General features: G+C 34.6%; 1 long non-coding RNA gene across 1 annotated transcript; it reads left to right on the top strand.

Moving 5' to 3' along the window:
• Positions 1–3,538: 3,538 nt before the first annotated feature.
• Positions 3,539–3,817, top strand: LOC131801068 (uncharacterized). The gene is made up of 2 exons (XR_009341686.1): positions 3,539–3,612; positions 3,697–3,817. It is a non-coding gene; the product is annotated as an uncharacterized LOC131801068 (long non-coding RNA).
• Positions 3,818–19,622: the final 15,805 nt, after the last annotated feature.

The following is a 19,622-nucleotide window of genomic DNA, read 5'->3' as shown; positions in this document are numbered from 1 at the left end:
GTGATCGACACTTCGGTATTTTTTAGTGCCAACCTTGCTTTCCAAAATACTCCAGACACAATAGTCCAACGGATTGGTATCCGGAGATTTTGGTGGCCATTGTGCACTGAAAATGAAGCAACGAACCTCATTTTGTAACCATTCTTAGATGGCGCGTGCTGAGTGCGATGGTGCTGAGTCCTGTTGGAATGTCCAAAGTCTATGGCCAAAATGTTTGCGTGCCCAAGGCTTTAATACACCCTTCAAAATATCTTCAGGATAATATTCGGCATTTATTCTGATGCCACGGTAGATTAATTCGAGCAGAGAGCGACTATCGGCTGTTGTAGCGGCCCACACCATCACCATGGCCGGCGCTTGAGTTCTGGTGGCCAACCGAAGGTGCACATTTTCAGCTAACCTCTTTGGCAAGTAAACACGATCATTTTGTTTGTCTTAAAACTGCTGGACAACGAATGTTTCCTCATCAGAGAAAACCAAATTCGGCAGTTCACCACTTTTGGCGAAGCGGAGCAACTCTTTATTTTCTTTTGAGTCTGTTTTCTTTCCGTTGCGGTGTAGGTTCTTGCACTTTTTGGAAATTCAATGGCTTTCAATGGCCTCGAGCTCATTTTTCAATATTTGCCGAATGGAATATTGCAAAATGTTCAGCTCACGAGAAATTTTTCGGCAACTGCGACGCGGGTATCGATCAAGTCGCTTCTATACTTTTCGAACCATTTCTGCTGATGTTGCTGTTTTCTTCCGTCCACTTCCTTGACGTCGGGCTACGTTACCAGTATTACGGTAACGAACGATGGTACGAGACACAAAAGATTTATTCCCATTTAAATGCCGGAGTGCTCTACGATAGCCACTTGTGGTTTTCCAGCCAAATATAAAGAAATCACACAGTCACGCTTGAATTCCATCACGAATAACTTTTTTTCCGGAAAACTCTCATCAAAATGCTTTTGTACAATTGTAGACAATATAATGACCTGTCGCTGGAATGATTTTAACAGCTGTCGGACGAGTGGCTTAGAAATTACAACATTCTGAATTTTCGAGGTGTTACATATTTCGAGGTGTTATATATTTCGAGGTGTTATAAACGGAATGACAACTCCATACTATGGTGGAGGGTATAAAAATGCCAAAAGCTGAAATGGAAAAATTCCAGAGAATATCTGTCGTTAAACTATTTAAAAAGTATATCGAACTAATAATTTTACAAGGATGTGGTTCTACTAATTACAAAATTTAAATATTCCAAAAAAATTGACCCAGAGGATGTTGTCTTTCACAGAGATAGCCATACTGCTAAAGATCTTAATCGAGGACTTAAATTTGATTTCTCTTTGCAGCCGAGACGTTATTGAGAACTCCGGGTAGACCACAAAATGTAGACAACACTTAAATTAACGAAATATTTTTTTCATCTCGAATATACGACTCCAAAAATACAGCATAATATATGCACGTATGCATGTCCTTGTAAATTCCCCTCGCAATTTTCTGCAAACACTTCTTCGTGCCACATAATTCGCAATTAGTTTACGTATTCCTTATCCATATCACGTTTACTCAGATATTCACTGATAAACTTTGGTTCGCCGTGAATGCTTTCAGAATTTTTCACCATTTCGGGTTTTTTTAAACAAACAAAGCAAACGTTATTTCTTATTTAGCAATTTAAATAAAAGCTTCTTTAATTTAATTTTCAGCCTAATTTTGGTAATTCCACTCGAACCACGTAATGGCTGGGTGTGTTTATTTTAATTCGCAAAAAAAACTGAACCCCAAAACAAAACTTATCAGAGATTTGCGCTTTTGATTTAAAAGCTGATAAAAACTGGCAATTGTCATCTCTTCTCTCCCCTTACCACACCACACCACACCATACCTCACCCCCTCGCAACCGACATTAACGGACGTGACACAGATTTTTATTGGTGTGAACAGACAACATTGTCCCTGGCTTTGGCAAATACACTTGAGTGTAATTGCTGATTGTCACACAAACACATTGTTAACGAGGGAAAGAGATATCCCTAAACGAACATAAAAGGACTTTAATACTGAAGAGGAATACACACACACACGCACACTCCCATCCTCGGTTCCATTGAAAGCGCTTAAACGTCGTTTTATTCGTGCGTATATCGGGTGTTGTATTGTGTAGCATTTGAGTTGAATGTTGGAAAACACTTGGCTGACAGAAGTTGACATGTCAAAAAAAAAAAAACGATGTGTCAACCCAGTTCCACTCTTTCGGTGGAAATTCGTAAGATATTTTTCGGGGAATTAATAATTAATTTTGATTTTGGCAGAGAAAAAAGTCTTCAAATAAACTGAGCTACAAAATTAAATTTTTTCATCAATAATTACAGTAAAACCTAAGGGGGTTATGAAATTAGAGCTAAAAATATAAGACAGGTGTAGCAGCATTTTTAATGTTTACATTGCCATTGGGGAAAGGAGCCCCTCTATTCCACTTTTTTTTTTTTTTTTTTGCAATTTTTGGTTGATTGTTTTTCTTGAAATCCACGCACTTTATGTAAAGAATGAGATAAAAAAAAACAAAGTCGAACGCCATGATTTTTACATTTTTTTAAAATTTATTGAATGAAAGCCAAAAATTTCAGAAATAGCTTCAAATATTAGAATACGTTTAGATTTGTTCGAATTGGTTACCGTTGGCACGAATTGTGGCCTTCAAACGGACATGAAACCAAGCTGCCCGAATGTTGCACTGCGGTATTTTGGCCCATTCCCGGCGAAGCGCTTGCTTGAGGTGATCGACACTTCAGGATTTTTTAGTGCCAAACTTGCTTTCCAAACTACTCCAGACACAATAGTTCAACGGATTGGTATCCGGAGATTTTGGTGGCCATTGTGCGCTGAAAATGAAGCGATGAACCTCATTTTGTAACCATTCTTGGGTCGCGCGTGCTTGTAACAACCGTGTTCAACCGTTGCCGGTATGCTGGCGTTTAGCGCGGCTATGGCTCGTCAGATTGGGGGTAGGTTCTTGCCACTTGCAGATCTTTTCGGTTGAACAAACAAAAAAAAATCATACCGGACTTCAAACTAAATTAAAAAGGGGGTAGAAAGAAGCCTGAAACATGTCAACAAAAAATTAAAAAGAAGAAAACGTTCACCTAACTACAACCAAATTCCAAACTTACATTAGTTTTTACCACAGAAACAGTGTTCCTGGCGGCTGACCAGCCAGGAGATAGCCCTCCCTCCGAGAACACCTCTCGCCTTGACGTCTACTCATACTGGACGTCCCAGATCTGACCCTTGACTTACCACATTTTATATCATTACCACCACCTTTTAAAAAGGGTTTTAAGCCAAGGACATATTCATATTTTCTATATAAAATTGGTTTTTTATTTAAAATACTTTAAATACCCAAATAACAATTCGTAAAAAAATTACATGCTAACTTTAACGTTTGCGTTCAAATTTAATAATGAATTCAATTCAATGAATAAATACAATTTTACCAAAAATTACAAAAAAAACTTTACTTTTTCTTCTTTAAACTGCGCTTTCTGAAGACAAAAATTAGGATGCAATGAAGGCAGCTTGCAATTGTGGTTCTTCCCAACAAGTAAGTACGTAAGTATTGTTTTAAAGTTTAGCTTTTTTAATTATATTCCCTGTTGAATTTTTATTAATTATATTTCTTTCATTTAATTTCAGGAAAGGCAAACAAAGGTGGAGTGTCGATAGCACTTAAAATCGACGAACGGATTAAAAGCCTGGTTACCTAACCTTGAATAGAGCTCTGTTCAACGTCGTGTACCTGCAGACTAACCAAAAGGTGATTATAATTTAAAATTGACTTCATTTGTTTCCCCTTCTAATTCATATTGTTCCTTTTTTACAGAAAAACGGCGGAATTTAATTATGATGCTTCGTCGTCCGTCTGTCTGTCCGAGGTTTCTTGTATTAAATGTCGATTGGGAATACCAAGCCACGCTGGGTTAGCAATGGCGCAAATTCAGCGGCTCCCTCGATGGATTGGATGGGCGATGGTGTGGCTTGTAGGCTCCAATTCTTCATGAATTTTTAGGTTTAAGATTTATTTTCTTGCTTTAGATTTTTAGTTAATTGTTTTTTTTTTTTTTTCAATTTGGTTAAATTGTTTCCAAACTTTGCTTAATTTTAAAATAAGTTCAATTTTTCTTTTAATTTTCAATTTTTTGTGAAAATTATTTGTTTTGTTATAAGTTTTCTTTCAACTTTTAGCCTTTTGTTGTTAAATTTTGCTTAATTATTTTAAGGCTTCCAATTTTGTAAAAAAAGTTTGTATTTCGTGTTGTTAGAATAGGTGTTTCAAACAAATAAAAACATTGAATTCACTTCTCAACAAGTGGTTCATCACCAAAAAACTTTGTCTGCTTTTTTCTTCGCTGGTTACAGGGAGCCACGCATCCAATCTTCTTCGCAGGCAAAATCAAAAAGGACAGATTTTTCTTACAATTTTTACCAGGAAATTCAGGCTGCCATTTTAATCGCTTAATTTTTCCGTTTTCTTTTTACATTATTCCCTAATATTGACATTTAAGTAATTGGAATAATCAGCTGTTTTTTAGTAATTGTTCTTCTTCTTCTTCTAGCTATCAATTATTTTCAGGGTTACCCCTTTTAAAGGCGCACACTACATGCTGAGTGCGATGGTGCTGAGTCCTGTTGGACTGGCCAAAATGTTTGCGTGCCCAAGGCTGTAATACACCCTCCAGAATATTTTCGCGATAATATTCGGCATTTTTTCTGATGCCACGGTCGATTAATACTAGCGAGAGCGACCATCGGCTGTTATCGCGACCCACACGATCACCACGGCCGCCGCTTGAGTTCTGGTGGCCAACCGAAGGTGCACATTTTCAGCTGACCTCTTTGGCAAGTAAACACGATCATTTTGTTTGTTTACAAACTGCTGGAGAAAACCAAATTGGGCTTTCGACCAAGCGAAGAAACTCTTTAGCTCTTTTGAGTCTTTTTTCTTTCCGTTGCGGTGTAAGTTCTTGCACTTTTTGAAATTTCAATGGCTTTATCCCGATCTCATTTTTCAATATTTGCCGAACGGAATATTGCGATATGTTCAGCTCACGAGCCATTTTTCGGCCACTGTGACGCGGGTTTTGATCAAGTCGTTTTTTTTACTTTTCGAACCATTTCTGCTGATTTTGCTGTTTTCTTCCGTCCACTTCCTTGACGTCGGGTTACGCTACCAGTATCACGGCAATGAGCGATGCTACGAGGCACAAATATTTATTTACATTTTAGTGCTGGAGTGCTCTAACGATAGCCACTTGTGATTTTTTTAAATTCCATCACGAAAAACTTTTTTTCTGGAAAATTCTCACCAAAATGCTTTTGTACGCTTGTAATCAATATATGAGCTCTCACTGTCATATTTTAATAGCTGTCGGACGAGTGGTAGTTTTTTCATCTCACCCTGTATGTACCGTCTTCGTTGGAAATTTTAACAAAAAATTTTGAATAGTCATAACTCTCATAAATAAGGGTTCGATTGTCTTCAAGTTTTGCGCATCACAATGTTTCTACATATTCAAAATATGGATGAGATAGATCGGTCCACTCCTTCTGGTACCTCCCATATAACGGTCTAAATTTTTAAAATTATATATCCCATGAAGAGCAAAATAAGCACCCGATTCTCTTCAAATTTCACACATTCCATTATCTATAAGTGACACCACACCAGTAGAAGACGAAATATATCGGAGCACTTCTTCGAGTGCATATTTTATGATATGTAAATAGAATGCTTCGGTCCGCTATATATGGTACTCCACACATATATCGACATTTTACAAACATTATCACATATGTCATAAAATCTGGCAATGGTATAAAATGGATCAATAATACAGATCAATTTGTAGACCATCGACGCGTAATTTTCCTAGTGGTTAATATCAAGGACAGGGCAGAAGTCTACCATTTTGGATGGGTATCGGATAAAAAAACCAGTAAAGAAAGTCTTAAAGTCGAACGGGCCGACTTTATGATACCCTACACCACTATGCTAATTAAGTAGAGCTCCACATAACAATTAAAAGTTTTTATGGGAGAATTCAATCATACACGCTATGGTTATAATTATAATTCAAAGTTCAAAGGACTAAATATGCCGAAGCATTTGTATATTTTAAATTCGGAATTGTATTGCCCATTTGGTGCACAATTAATTTGAAATCGGATAAAGATATATATGGGAGCTATATCCAAATCTGAACCGATCTCGATAAAATTTGGCGAAGGTATCTCCGAGCTGTATTTGATATATTACCCTGAATATCGTTGTTACGGAGTGCATATTAAGGTTGTGGGTAACAAATATAACAAATCGGATGAATAATATATATGGAAGCTATAGCTATATCTGAACCGATCTTCACCAAATTTGACATACTAGCTTCTAGACTCAATTCGGTCGTATGTGCCAAATTCCATCCCATTTGGGCAAATATTAGACGTTTGGTGCACAATATAAGGTAAATCGGACGAAGTTATATATCAGAGCTATATCCAAATCTGAACCGATCTCGATAAAATTTAGCAAATGTATTTCTGAGCTGTATTTGATATATTTCCCCAAATATTGTTGTTGCATAGTGCATATTACGGCGGCGGTGGACAAAAAAAAACAAATCGGATGAACAATATATATGGGAGCTATAGCTATATCTGAACCGATTTCAATCAAATTTGGCATACATATTTCCAGGCAAATCGGACGAAGATATATATGGGAGCTATATCTAAATTTTGACCGATTATCTCCAATTTCAATAGGGTTCGTCCTTGGGCCAAACAAATGATCTTTGCAAAATTTCATCTGGATCGGGTAATAAATGCGACCTGTACTTTGTTTACAAAAATACATGGACAGACGGACAGACGGACGGACGGACGGACATGCATAAATCGACTCAGAATGTGATTCTATGCAGATCATCAAAAGGAACTATGGGTCTATCTCGTTTCCTTCTGCCTGTTACAAACAAATGCACAAAGACATAATACCCTGACCACCTTGTGGTGTAGGGTATAAAAATACCAAAATGTCTATGCAGCATCAAATATTTTTTAATGCGCAAAGTCACTTCCCGGCGAAATTGCAAATACTTGCGAAGGGCATTTCTGATCTTTTTACATTGAAGTGAATTAATCAGATATCAAAGATATAACAATCCAGAAAGGAAAAGTTAAAAGTCCGACTCTATACCATTTGAAGTGAATCATACCACATATCAACATTTGGCTTTATAGCAGTTACAGTGTGGTTTCAGAGGTATGGGAGGCATATCCAATTCTGAATTTTCACTAAATTTGACGGAGATACTTTAATCTTTTATTCAGGTAAAAAAGGTGAAGTTCGGCCGGGCCGAACTTTCAATACCCTCCACCATTTGTCAAATTTGGCAATTTTCAAAAAATTAAAATCGATTAAAAAATCTCTTTAAATCTTAAAAATGCCGAATGTAGCCGTATATTAGGGTCTATACGACGACGTTGACCTGCATACGCAACTTTTGTCATAAGCGCAACATACAACTTTCTGGCATAGGCTGTAGTATCCATTACGAACTTCAAATACAAAATTTGAAATAATGTTCCTAAAATCATCAAAATACCGTATATCGGGGGTACATTTATATGGGGGCTATACAAAGACGTTTATCTGCACGGATAATTTTCTGTCACAACCTGTAATATCCATTACGAACTTCAAATGCGAAATTTGATTCAATTCCGGTAAATAATATCGCTAAAATCATCAAAATACCGAATATCAGGGGGTACCGTTATATGGGTGCTATACGAGGACGTGGACCTGCACAGACAATTTTCTGTCATAGGCTGTAGTATTCATTCATACTAAATTTGAAATAGTTCCGGTAAATAATGTCCCTAAAATCATCAAAATACCGTATATCGGGGGTACATTTATATGGGGGCTATACAAAGACGTGGATCTGCACGGATAATTTTCTGTCACAGCCTGTAATATCCATTACGAACTTCAAATGCGAAATTTGAATCAATTCCGGTAAATAATGTCGCTAAAATCATCAAAATACCGAATATCAGGGGGTACCGTTATATGGGTGCTATACGAGGACGCGGACCTGCACAGACAATTTTCTGTCATAGGCTGTAGTATTCATTCATACTAAATTTGAAATAGTTCCGGTAAATAATGTCCCTAAAATCATCAAAATACCGAATATCGGGGGAACCGTTATATGGTGGCTATACGAAGACGTGGACCTACATAGCCCATTTTCTGTCTCATGCTGTAGCATCTATTACGAGTTCCGTTAAATAATTTCGCCCATTTTCAATACCAAAAGTCCTGCAGACATAATACACATTTAAGTTAATTTTTATCAACTTACTTCATTTCGTTCGTTTCGTAAAAATTATATTTCGAGGTGTTACAAACGGAATGACAAACTTAATATATCCTCCATACTATGGCGGAGGGTATAAAAATATATATCGCAGCTGAGTTCTACAAAATGGTAAAGTACGTCCAGAAATTCACCGCATTTGGGCTGACACTAGTCATGAATTGCACAATAAACCCGAAATCGGTTGAAGATATATATGGGAGCTAAATCCTTATGTAAACCGATCTTGATACAATTTGGCAGAGGTATTTTCGTGCTCTATAAGACATCTGGTACCAAATATCACTGTTGTCGAATGCGTATTACGAATGTGAGGAAATTAAATACTAAATTGGATGAAACATATATATTGGAGCTATATCTATATCTGAACCGATTTCCACCAAATTTAATATACTTGCTACTAGACTGAATTCGGTCATTTGGACTGATATTGGCTATATCGTGCAACAATTAACCCGAAATCGGTTGAGGATATATATGTGAACTACATGCAAATCTGATCTTGATAAAATTTCACATTTTTATTTCAGGGCTGTCATGGGTGTATCAAAAGTTAAGAAATTATTGAAGGAAAAATTAGTTTTTTGACCATTTAAAATATTGGATCCATCCTCGAATGAGAAACTGGTTTTAGTTCTCCCAATTTCATTAGAAACTTGTTTATTTGCATATTCTTTTATTGAGATTATTTATCTGAAATGAAACCCTTTTTTAAGACCAGATGGTGTTAAAAAAATTAACAAGAAAAACTCAAACTCTGTGATTTTTGATTAATGCATGATTTCACTTCACTTAAATGATTTAAAATTCTAAGCAGTCACATGTGCTAGGTGCCAATTTTCTAATACTCTTTCAAACAAAATCCGTTCGGAAGTAAAATATATATTTTATTTTTCCCTCGTTTCAAATATAGCAATTTGACCATCGGACGCACACACACACACCACAAATATTGCCAGATGGGGTCATTTGAAGAATATTTCAAATCTAAACGATTTATTGGGACAACAGTTGGTGCTATGTTGGACCGGTAGACAAAAATTATTATTTATAACCTTAAAATGTTTAAATGATTTGGCAATGATATGTAATAGCTGTGTGGATATACAACAAATACACTGATGACCCAAGTTCCATATTAAGAAATTTTTTTGAGAAAAAAAATCTTAGCGTGTTTAAAGTTTCATTTGACATATAAAATTTATGACCATTTATTATACCCTTCAAAATTCTGGTGTGAAGGTATCATAAGTTAGATTGAGTTTATAGCAGTCCAAGATTACGATATAAGCCCCAAATTACGTCTATTCACATGCTCACATGCGACTTTTAAATTTTATAAAAAACAAAAGCTCGGAAAAATATTTTCTAGTATAACTCTTATATTTAACCCTAATTTCCAATTGTAATTTCATAAATCCTACAATTTATTTTTGCAATTTAATTTTCGGACAGCTAGACAATATTTTATACAAGTTTCGTTAAAAATCGCATTTTGTTATTCTTAGAACATGTTTCTACCCATAACGATTTCACATGAAAAATCTATGTCATTTGAAGTTCTCTGTAAAGGCTATTGTTTTTAAGTGTGCCGACCTACGTTGTCGCAATGACATTCAATTGTCGGAGAATTCAATTGAAGGAAAAAAAATGAATTTTCAGTTCAATGAACTTTCATTTGGGCAATTTTTACATATGGGTATGATGAGTGTCTGCAGAACTTTTGTTGTTGGGACCAATGAACAAAGTTCACAGCATTTTTTTTCTATTTTCCCTTTTAATGTTTGCAAACTTTGCATAACATGAATTGAATAGAATATACGGGACGTAATTTGGTATTAAAACAAAATTTAAATATCCTTAGTATGGTCTTATATTATGTCGTAAGAGAGTATTAAAATCTTCAATAATAGTATTGTGACTTACAAAATCGTATTGATCTCCTCTGACTGATAAAACTGACAAAAAAAAAAAAAAAAAAAAAAAAAAAAAAAAACATAAAATAACAATGTGAGCCAAAATTATTTTTTTCAATAACTACAGGAAAAACAGATCTAACCAGTAAGAAAATGTCAAAAAGTCTGGCGGGGGCGAATATATAAGTTCCCTCTGAAACCAAACTATTACTGCCCTAAAACCAAATCTTGAGAGTTGGTATCTACTTCAAATATTTTTTTTTTTTTGTTACGGAAGCTCTGCTATATACATATACACCACAAGGCATATATAGTAAAGCTTCCGTAACAACAAAAAAATATATATATTTGAAGTAGATCAACATTTGGCTTTAGAGCAGTTATAGCTTGGTTTCAGAGGGAACTTATATGTGGGATGCATATCCAATTCTGAATCGATTTTCATTAAATTTTATTACAAATAACATTTCTAAAGAGTACATGAGAAGGATTATTTAAAATAATATATCGGAGCCGAGTTCCACAAAATGGAAACGTACGTCCCGAAATTTGCTCCATTTTGGCTAACCTTAGTCACTATATAAACCTGAAATCGGATTAAAGATATTCAGGAGCTATATCCAAATCTTAGCCAATATCGATAAAATTAGCCAAAGGTATTTCCGAGCTCTATAAGATATCTGGTACCAAATATCATTTTTGTCGAATGGATATTACGAATGAGAGGGATTTAAACACCAAATCAGATGAATCATATATTTGAAAACTATAGCTATATCTGAACCGATTTTCTCCAAATTTCGTGTACCTGTTTCCGGAATTAATTCGGTCGGATGTACAAAAATCAGGACTTTTGGGCAGATATTGGTCATTTGGTACACAATTAACCTGAAATCGGTTGAAGGTATATGTGGGAGCTTTATTCAAATTCCAACCAATCTTGATAAAATTTGGCAGAGGTAATACCTCTGCCGAGGTACTGACCAATTTCAATGGAGTTAGTCCATGGAGCAAACAAATGTTGTTTGCAAAATTTGATCTCAATCGGATAATAATTGCGACCTGCACTTTGTTCCCAAAAATACATGGACAGACGGACTGACATTCATAAATCGACTTAAAAAGTAATTCTATGAATATCCCTGATGCAAGCAATTGCATATAGATTTAATACCACTACCACTATGTGGTGTAGGTTATACAAACAAATTTTGTTATTTATTTTCACCTGACCTTGAGCTTAAATGAATATAAAGAAGATAAAAGAATTCCAAAGGTCAACAATTAGGTCAAAAAATAAATCAATGTTCCCCCAAAAAAGGAAGATATTTCCTATTTTTTGGGAAACTTTCCTCGTTCTTTTTCGAGTTGAATCATAAAAGTAACATAAAATTTCGTTTAAGGCAGAAGGTGCCAAAAAAAGAAATATTTTATACAAATTTTTACTACAAATCTCAGAATAAACTGTGTATATCGGTAGAATAGTTTTTTAAAAACCTTTTTTTTTTTTGAAACGTAACAAAGAATTATTTTTTCTAGTACAAATTTTATTGCGAATCTCTGCACTAAATAATTTCGTATTATCAATATTTGCAAAGAAAATATGTATTTTTCAATTTTTGTTAATACAAATACAACCATTTATCCTAATTTCACTGCACAATAGCCAGGTTGGATTGTGGAAAATTCCTAGGGGATTTGATATTGGTCCACGTTTTGGTGTACGCTGTACATAAAGTCATACCCCGATTTCAAGTATTGTTTACGTTTCAGTCATATTTTTAATTTAGCTAAGCTAACTTTTGGTATTTAGAACTCTTGCTATGTAGAAACGCTACTTTCAAAAAATTATCACGCTTTTGAATAGCCTTCTAAAATGATGAGGTAAAAGAAAATGTTCTATAAATTTAAAAAGGAGTTTTTTATAAGTTTTATGAATTTTTGGCATTTAGATAAGATTTTGAGTTTTGTTGTATTTTGTTACCTATAGTAAAATTTTATGGTAAATAGTGTTGCAGAACGTTTTCAAGGTAATTTTTGACCATATTTTGAGAAAAGGGTTAACATTTTGGCCTACCCTACAGCACTATGTGTTGGGGGTATTATAAGTTTGATTGGGCTAAAAATTATGTAACGCCTCGAAATATTGGTCCCCGACATAGGAAACTATATATGGATCTTCCTATCTCGTCGAGCAGAGTCGATCTAGCTAAATATGTCCGTCTGTCCATGTTAATTTGTAATTATGCTAGAGATCGTTATTATGGCCCGATCATTACGAAATTGAAAATGGATGTGCCTATTACTTCTGGAGATGATCGCAAAATATTAGGGGTTGAAATGGATCAAAAACAGAAAAAAATCTTGACTCTGTTGTTGCTCTCGAGGCCACAATTATAAATCAATCAGCGCGGAAAGTCGCATGGAGTTAAAGTTTAGGACTGGGTAGAAGCCTACCAACTTGTACGGTCATCGGACAATATTTACTGTTAAAAATAAACCATAACTTTTATGTCAAAAAATACGAAAATGTCCAGTAAACAGCGAATATTTGTAATCCCGAGCAAATCACAAGTGTATTAAAAGATCACTTGTGACCATTACAGTGGCGCTGAGAGCTAAGATGAAATTGTAAAAGAAATTATTCTGCTTATAAGTCAAGAACCGCTGGTCTGATTTTCACAATTCTCTGCAATTCGGAATGGTCTCTTGCCAGAAAAAGATAAAATCTGAGAAAATCGCGTCAAAATATGACAATAAAAAAAGTTAATATTTTTTGTTACTTTTTTAAATTTTTGTCATATTTTTTATTGCAACGATTTTTTTAAATTTGACTTACAATTGAATTGTACATTTTCTACAGTTTTTCTTTACCCCACAATACTAAGTGTTGAAGGATTATGTTCAAGTCGCAATTATCGTGCGATTCTCATGTAATTTTGTATGGGTGTAGGGTTAGAGTCAGAATTAAAGCCTATTGTTTTTCTAGATATTCATTTAAGTTTTCAAATTAAAGTATATAAAACTTAAATTTTCCAGACTTTGCAGTCGTTCTACAGGTCACAATAAGTAACCAGTAAAGAAAGTCTTAAAGTCGGGCGGGCACGACTTTATGATACCCTACACCACTTTGCTAATATATTAGAGATCCACATAACAATTAAATGGGAGAATTCAATCATACACGCTATGATTGCAATTATAATTTAAAGTTCAAAAGAATAAATACGCCAAAGCATTTGTATCTTTTAAATTGCCCATTTGATATATATGGGAGCTATATTCAAATCTGAACCGATCTTGATAAAATTTGGCAAAGATATTTCTGAGCTGTATTTCATATATTTCCCTGAATATCGTTGTTACAGAGTGCATATTACGGCTGTAGGTAACAAATACAACAAATTGGATGAACAATATATATGGGAGCTATAGCTATATCTGAACCGAACCTCGCCAAATTTGACATACTAGCTTTCAATAGGGCTCGTCCTTGGGCTAAACAAATGATTTGTGCAAAATTTCATCTGGATCGGGTAATAAATGCGAACTGTACTTTGTTCACAAAATACATGGACAGACGGACGGATATACATAAATCGACTGAGAATGTGATTATATGCAGATCATTAAAAGGAACTATGGGTCTATCTCGTTTCCTTTTGCCTGTTACAAACAAATGCACAAAGACATAATACCCTGACCACCTTGTGGTGTAGGGTATAAAGCCAGGGAAGAAGTCTAGCATTTTTGCATTGGACTATATTCAGCTCTAAAATGGACCACAACTTTCGTGTGTAATTGTTTCGAATACCTAACAACATCACGGAATACATAAATATTGGGCTAATAACTTCAAATGACATTCCAAAAACAAAATCTTCAAAAATGGATTTGGACATACGGGATCTACAATATATTGTAGTATTGTAGGGTATCACATTGTCGGCCCGAAAGACCATAGCCTTTGCTTACTTGTTTTATGGTGTGTTTTTGGGAGAAATATTTGCATTTCTAAGACATGCAAGTAAGTATTTCATCTGCTAAAAATAGTTAACACCCTTTATTATTTCCTGTCGTAATTCTTTCTTGCTGCCTTTTAAATTTTATTATTATTCTTTTTATTTCAACATTTATTCGGATTACCTGCACGACTTTTATACGCAAGTAATGTATCATATTTAAAACTTCCTGGACAAAGAAACTTTGCAACTAAAGTTAGTTTCTTCACTAACGTTGCTGGCGGTCAATGCCTTAATATACATTTTTACAATATATTCATAATAAAAAGAAACTGCTCCATAAATTGTGGGACTTTTTAGTTACTGCAGCCATAAATTATGTACAATAAGAAAAAGCATGGGAGGCGGTAAGAGTAGTAATCTTATTTGAAATAATGAAATGCACTTCCATATTGGGGATGTCATGTATTGAAATAGGTAAAATCAAAGAATGGGGGAAAACGTGTTGAAGTACATTGAATTAGCTATACCACGAGGAAATAAAAACATTGGAAACTATTCCAAACCGATGCAAACATTTTTTAATTGCAGTCCTAGACAGGGTATTCGGTGAAATCCTGGAATTTTCAATCAAATAAGCAAGCTAGGAAACGAAATCCTTTTATACTCATTGAAAAAGATCGTTTTAATACCCTCCACCATACTACGGAGGGTATATTAATTTTGTCATCCCGTTTGTAACTCCTCGAAATACTCATGTCAGACCCAAGAAAGTATATATATTCTTGATCAGCGTAAAATTCTAAGACGATTTAGCCATGTCCGTCTGTCTGTCTGTCCGTCTGTATGTCTGTTGTAATCACGCTATTTTTCGAACAAATTGAGATAGAAAGCTAAAATTTTGCACACATGTATATTTTGCCAGTAGGCAGGTTAAGTTCGTAAATGGGCCATGTAGGTCCAAGTTATCATATAGCCCCCATATAACGGTACCCCCTATATTCGGTATTTTGATGTTTTAACGACATTATTTACCGGAATCGTTTCAAATTTGGTATTTGAAGTTCGTAATGGATACTACATCCTAAACCAAAAAATGAGCCATGTAGGTCCACGTCTTCATATAGCCCTGATATAACGGTACCCCCCGATATTCGGTATTTTGATGATTTTAGCGACATTATTTAACGGAATCGTTCCAAATTTGGTATTTGAAGTTCGTAATAGATACTTCCGCATAAAACAGAAAATGGGCCATGTATGTGTAGTTCGTAATGGATACTTCAGGCCATGCCAGAAAATTGTCTGTGCAGGTCCACGCCTTCGTATAGCCCCCATATAACGGTACCCACTATATTCGGTATTTTGATGATTTTAGCTATATTATAAACAGATTTTTCTTCAAGTTTCGCATTTAAATATTGTAATAATTTATGACAAAAGTTGCCTATGCAGGTCTACGTCGTCGTATAAGCATTCGGTATTTTTAAGATTGTAACAGAATTTTAAACGGATTTTTCTTTTTTTGGAAATTGCCAAAATTTTACCAAATGGTGGAGGGTATTAAAAGTTCGGCCCGGCCGAACTTACAGCTTTTTTACTTGCTTCATCCCAATTGATTTGAAGGAATATTGACCCATTTAGATTAAATAGTGACAAAACCCTGAAATGGTTCAAATTTTCTAGTTCATTCAGATTAGCAAAAATCTCTAAGGGAATGTATATGGGGGCTGTATCTATAAATATAATACAAATTGTTATGTGAAATTTTAAACTTACACATAGAATATATCTTCGGCTATATTACTGATAACAATGCCAGGAATATTTTGGTCTACAATTATGTAGCTTTGGTCCTTTAAAAAATATTTTAAAACTACCTTCAAAGAGAATATATGGGAAAAATATTAAAATCCCTTGCAATAACTAAAATTATGGGTTTGTCTTTATTCAAGGCTATGCCCAAAAGTGAACATATATTGAAAATTTGTTGCATAATAAGAATTTAAAAAATACGAAATTTAATGGAAAATATAATCAAAAAGTGTAAGTCGGCTTTACCGACAAATGTATACCGCAGCCAATGTCTGTTTGGTTACATATATATTGACTTGCGTTATTATTATTAATAACAAGTAAAAAAACATTAAGTTCGGCCGGGACAAACTTTTAATACCCTCCACCTTGGGGTAAAGGAAATATTAGAAGAAATGTGGCAACAACCATTAAAATGCCGAATATCGGGAGGTACCGTTATATGGGGGCTATACCAAATCGCGGACCTACAAATCTATGGTACATGACCAATTTTCAGACAAATCCGTGAAAAAATGTGGCAAAAATCATCAAAATACCGAATATCGGGAGGTACCGTTATATGGGGCCTATACCACAACGTGGACCTATAATGACCATTATGATCTACAAATACCAATTTTTAGACAAATCATTGAAAAAATGTGCCAAAAACCTTCAAAATACCGAATATCGGGAGGCACCGTTATATTGGGGCTATACCAAATCGTGGAATGTTCCACCGGAGATGGAACCCATTATGACCAACATATACCAATTTTTAGACAAATCCGTGAAAAAATGTGGTAATAATAATCAAAATACCGAATATCGGGAGGTACCTTTATATGGGGCTATACCAAAACGTGGACCTATACACACGCACAGGGACCCGTTATAACCAACAAATAGCAATTTTCAAATCCGTGAAAAAAAAAATCTTCAAAATACCGAATATCGGGAGGTACCGTTATATGGGGACTATACCAGAACGTGGACCGATATATCTCATTTTCAATACCAACCATCCTAGACACAATACAAATTGCTCTGCTAAATTTTGGCGTTCTACGTCAAATAATATGGGCTGTATCGTGATTTCAACAGACAGACAGACGGACAGACAGACAGGCGGACTGACAGACGAACAGACGGACATCGTTAAATCGACTTCGACTTTTATGCTTATTGTGAATGTATATATATATATATATATATATATATATATATATATATATATATATATACATATATATATATATATATATATATATATATATATATATAGGGTCTACGACGAATATGATGCTCATTTCGCGTTTTACGATCTTCATGGCTATTCACAATTTTGTCCCGTTGTAAGGGAGATACCAGAAGGAGTGAATCGCTATATCCCATTTTCACAAGAGGTCTTGCGTTGATAGAAAATTGAGATTTCTCGAGTTTGAAAGAAATCAGAAGCTCATTTCGCGTGTTACCATAGACAAATAAATGTACAGACTAAAAAGTTGTCTCATCTGTTATCTTCGAAAAAAGTGCTTCAATATATGTCATTCATGCTGTGAGAGAGGTTCATTAGACTCACTCAATTCTGTCAAAATATAAAATATTGAATATTTTTATGATTCTTTATTATTTATCAATTAAAAACGAAACAGTGACTTTGTTTACTTTTATATTATCCAAATCTGTCGTAAAATATAACAAGTAAAGAAAGTCTTAAAGTCGGACGGGGCCGACTTTATGATACCCAACACCACTTTGATAATTTAGTAGAGCTCCACATTGCAACTAAAAGTTTTTATGGGAGAATTCAATCATACACGCTATGATTATAAGGTTCAAAGGGCTGAATATGCCGAATCATTTGTAGCTTTTAAATTCGGACTTGTATTGCCCATTTGATGCAGAATGAATTTGAAATCGGATAAAGATATATATGGGAGCTATATCCAAATCGGAACCGATCTCGATAAAATTTGGCAAATATATTTCTGAGCTGTATTTGATATATTTCCCTGAATATCGTTGTTACGCAGTGCATATTACGGCTGTGGGTAACAAATATAACCAATCGGATGAACAGTATATATGGGAGCTATAGCTATATCTGAACCGATCTTACCCAAATTTCACATACTAGCTTCTAGACTCAATTCGGTCGTAAGTGCCAAATTCCATCCCATTTGGACAAATATTAGACGTTTGGTGCACAATAAAAGGTAAATCGGACGAAGTTATATATGGAAGATATATCCAAATCCCAACCGATATCAATAAAATTTAGCAAGTGTATTTCTAAGCTGAATTCAATATATTTCCCCAAATATTGTTGGTTCAGAGTGCATATTACGGCTGCGGAAGACAAAAATAACAAATCGGATGAACAATATATATGGGAGCTATAGCTATATCGAACCGATTTCGATCAATCTTGGCATACTTCTATACTACTCGGGCTTATATTACTTGTTTGATACACAACAAAGGGCAAATTGGATGAAGATATATATATATATATATATATATATATATATATATATATATATATATATATATATATATATATATATATATATATATATATATATATATATATATATATATATATATATATATATATATATATATATATCTTCATCCAATTTGCCCTTTGTTGTGGATCAAACATGTAATATAAGCCCGAGTAGTATATATATATAACATGGAGAAGGAAGCGAGATAGACCCATAGGTTCTTTTGAGGATCTGTAGGGTATAAAAATATAGAACTTAAATAGCAGAAAAATGAATAAATTGTTTTCGAAGTCGAGTGACTGAGTGACTTTACTGGCCCTAGTGACATCTGCCGGAAGGGGTAAATTTAAAAACTCTTTAGTCTGAACATTTATTAATCTATGGTATTACGATCTTCATTCATATTCAAAATTTTGACCCGTTTCGTTGGTTGAAATATTGGGACGTGTAAATTTGAAGGCTATCGGAATCTTATTTCACATTTTATAAGGGTTATAATTATTTCAAATGTTGACCGTTTGATACTTAATGGAATAGGACAATATTGTCCATTTTCGCATTTGACTTAGCACTAACAAAAATATTGGGATGTGCAAAAATTTGCACAAAATCAAATAATCCCTTCTCTTTCTATGAAGTAAATTATTTTCTTTGAATATGTTGAACTTTTTAATGGAGGGATCAGAATAAGTGGATCGATCTTACCCATCTCCGAACTCTATCTGAGTTTGACAATAATATTACGATTACGAGAGTTATCCTGGCACCTGCCAGCCAAACAGACGGACAGACCGACACCTCTAGATCGACTCCATATGTTCTGAAACGGATTTCGCCCAAAGAGACCTAGGGTCTAAAACCGTGTTGTCGATGACGCACGTTTTGGTCGTACCAAACGATATATACTCATCATCGCAATATGATTGATGGTATAAAAATGCTTGAATTCGGATTTTACCCTTATATAAGAACTGTACAAAGTAAAAA

This window comes from Musca domestica, unplaced genomic scaffold, assembly GCF_030504385.1.
Source record: "Musca domestica strain aabys unplaced genomic scaffold, Musca_domestica.polishedcontigs.V.1.1 14, whole genome shotgun sequence".
Classification (NCBI taxonomy): Eukaryota; Metazoa; Arthropoda; class Insecta; order Diptera; family Muscidae; genus Musca; species Musca domestica.
The sequence above is the reverse complement of the archived record's forward strand: the minus strand, read 5'-3'. Positions and strand labels throughout refer to the sequence as shown.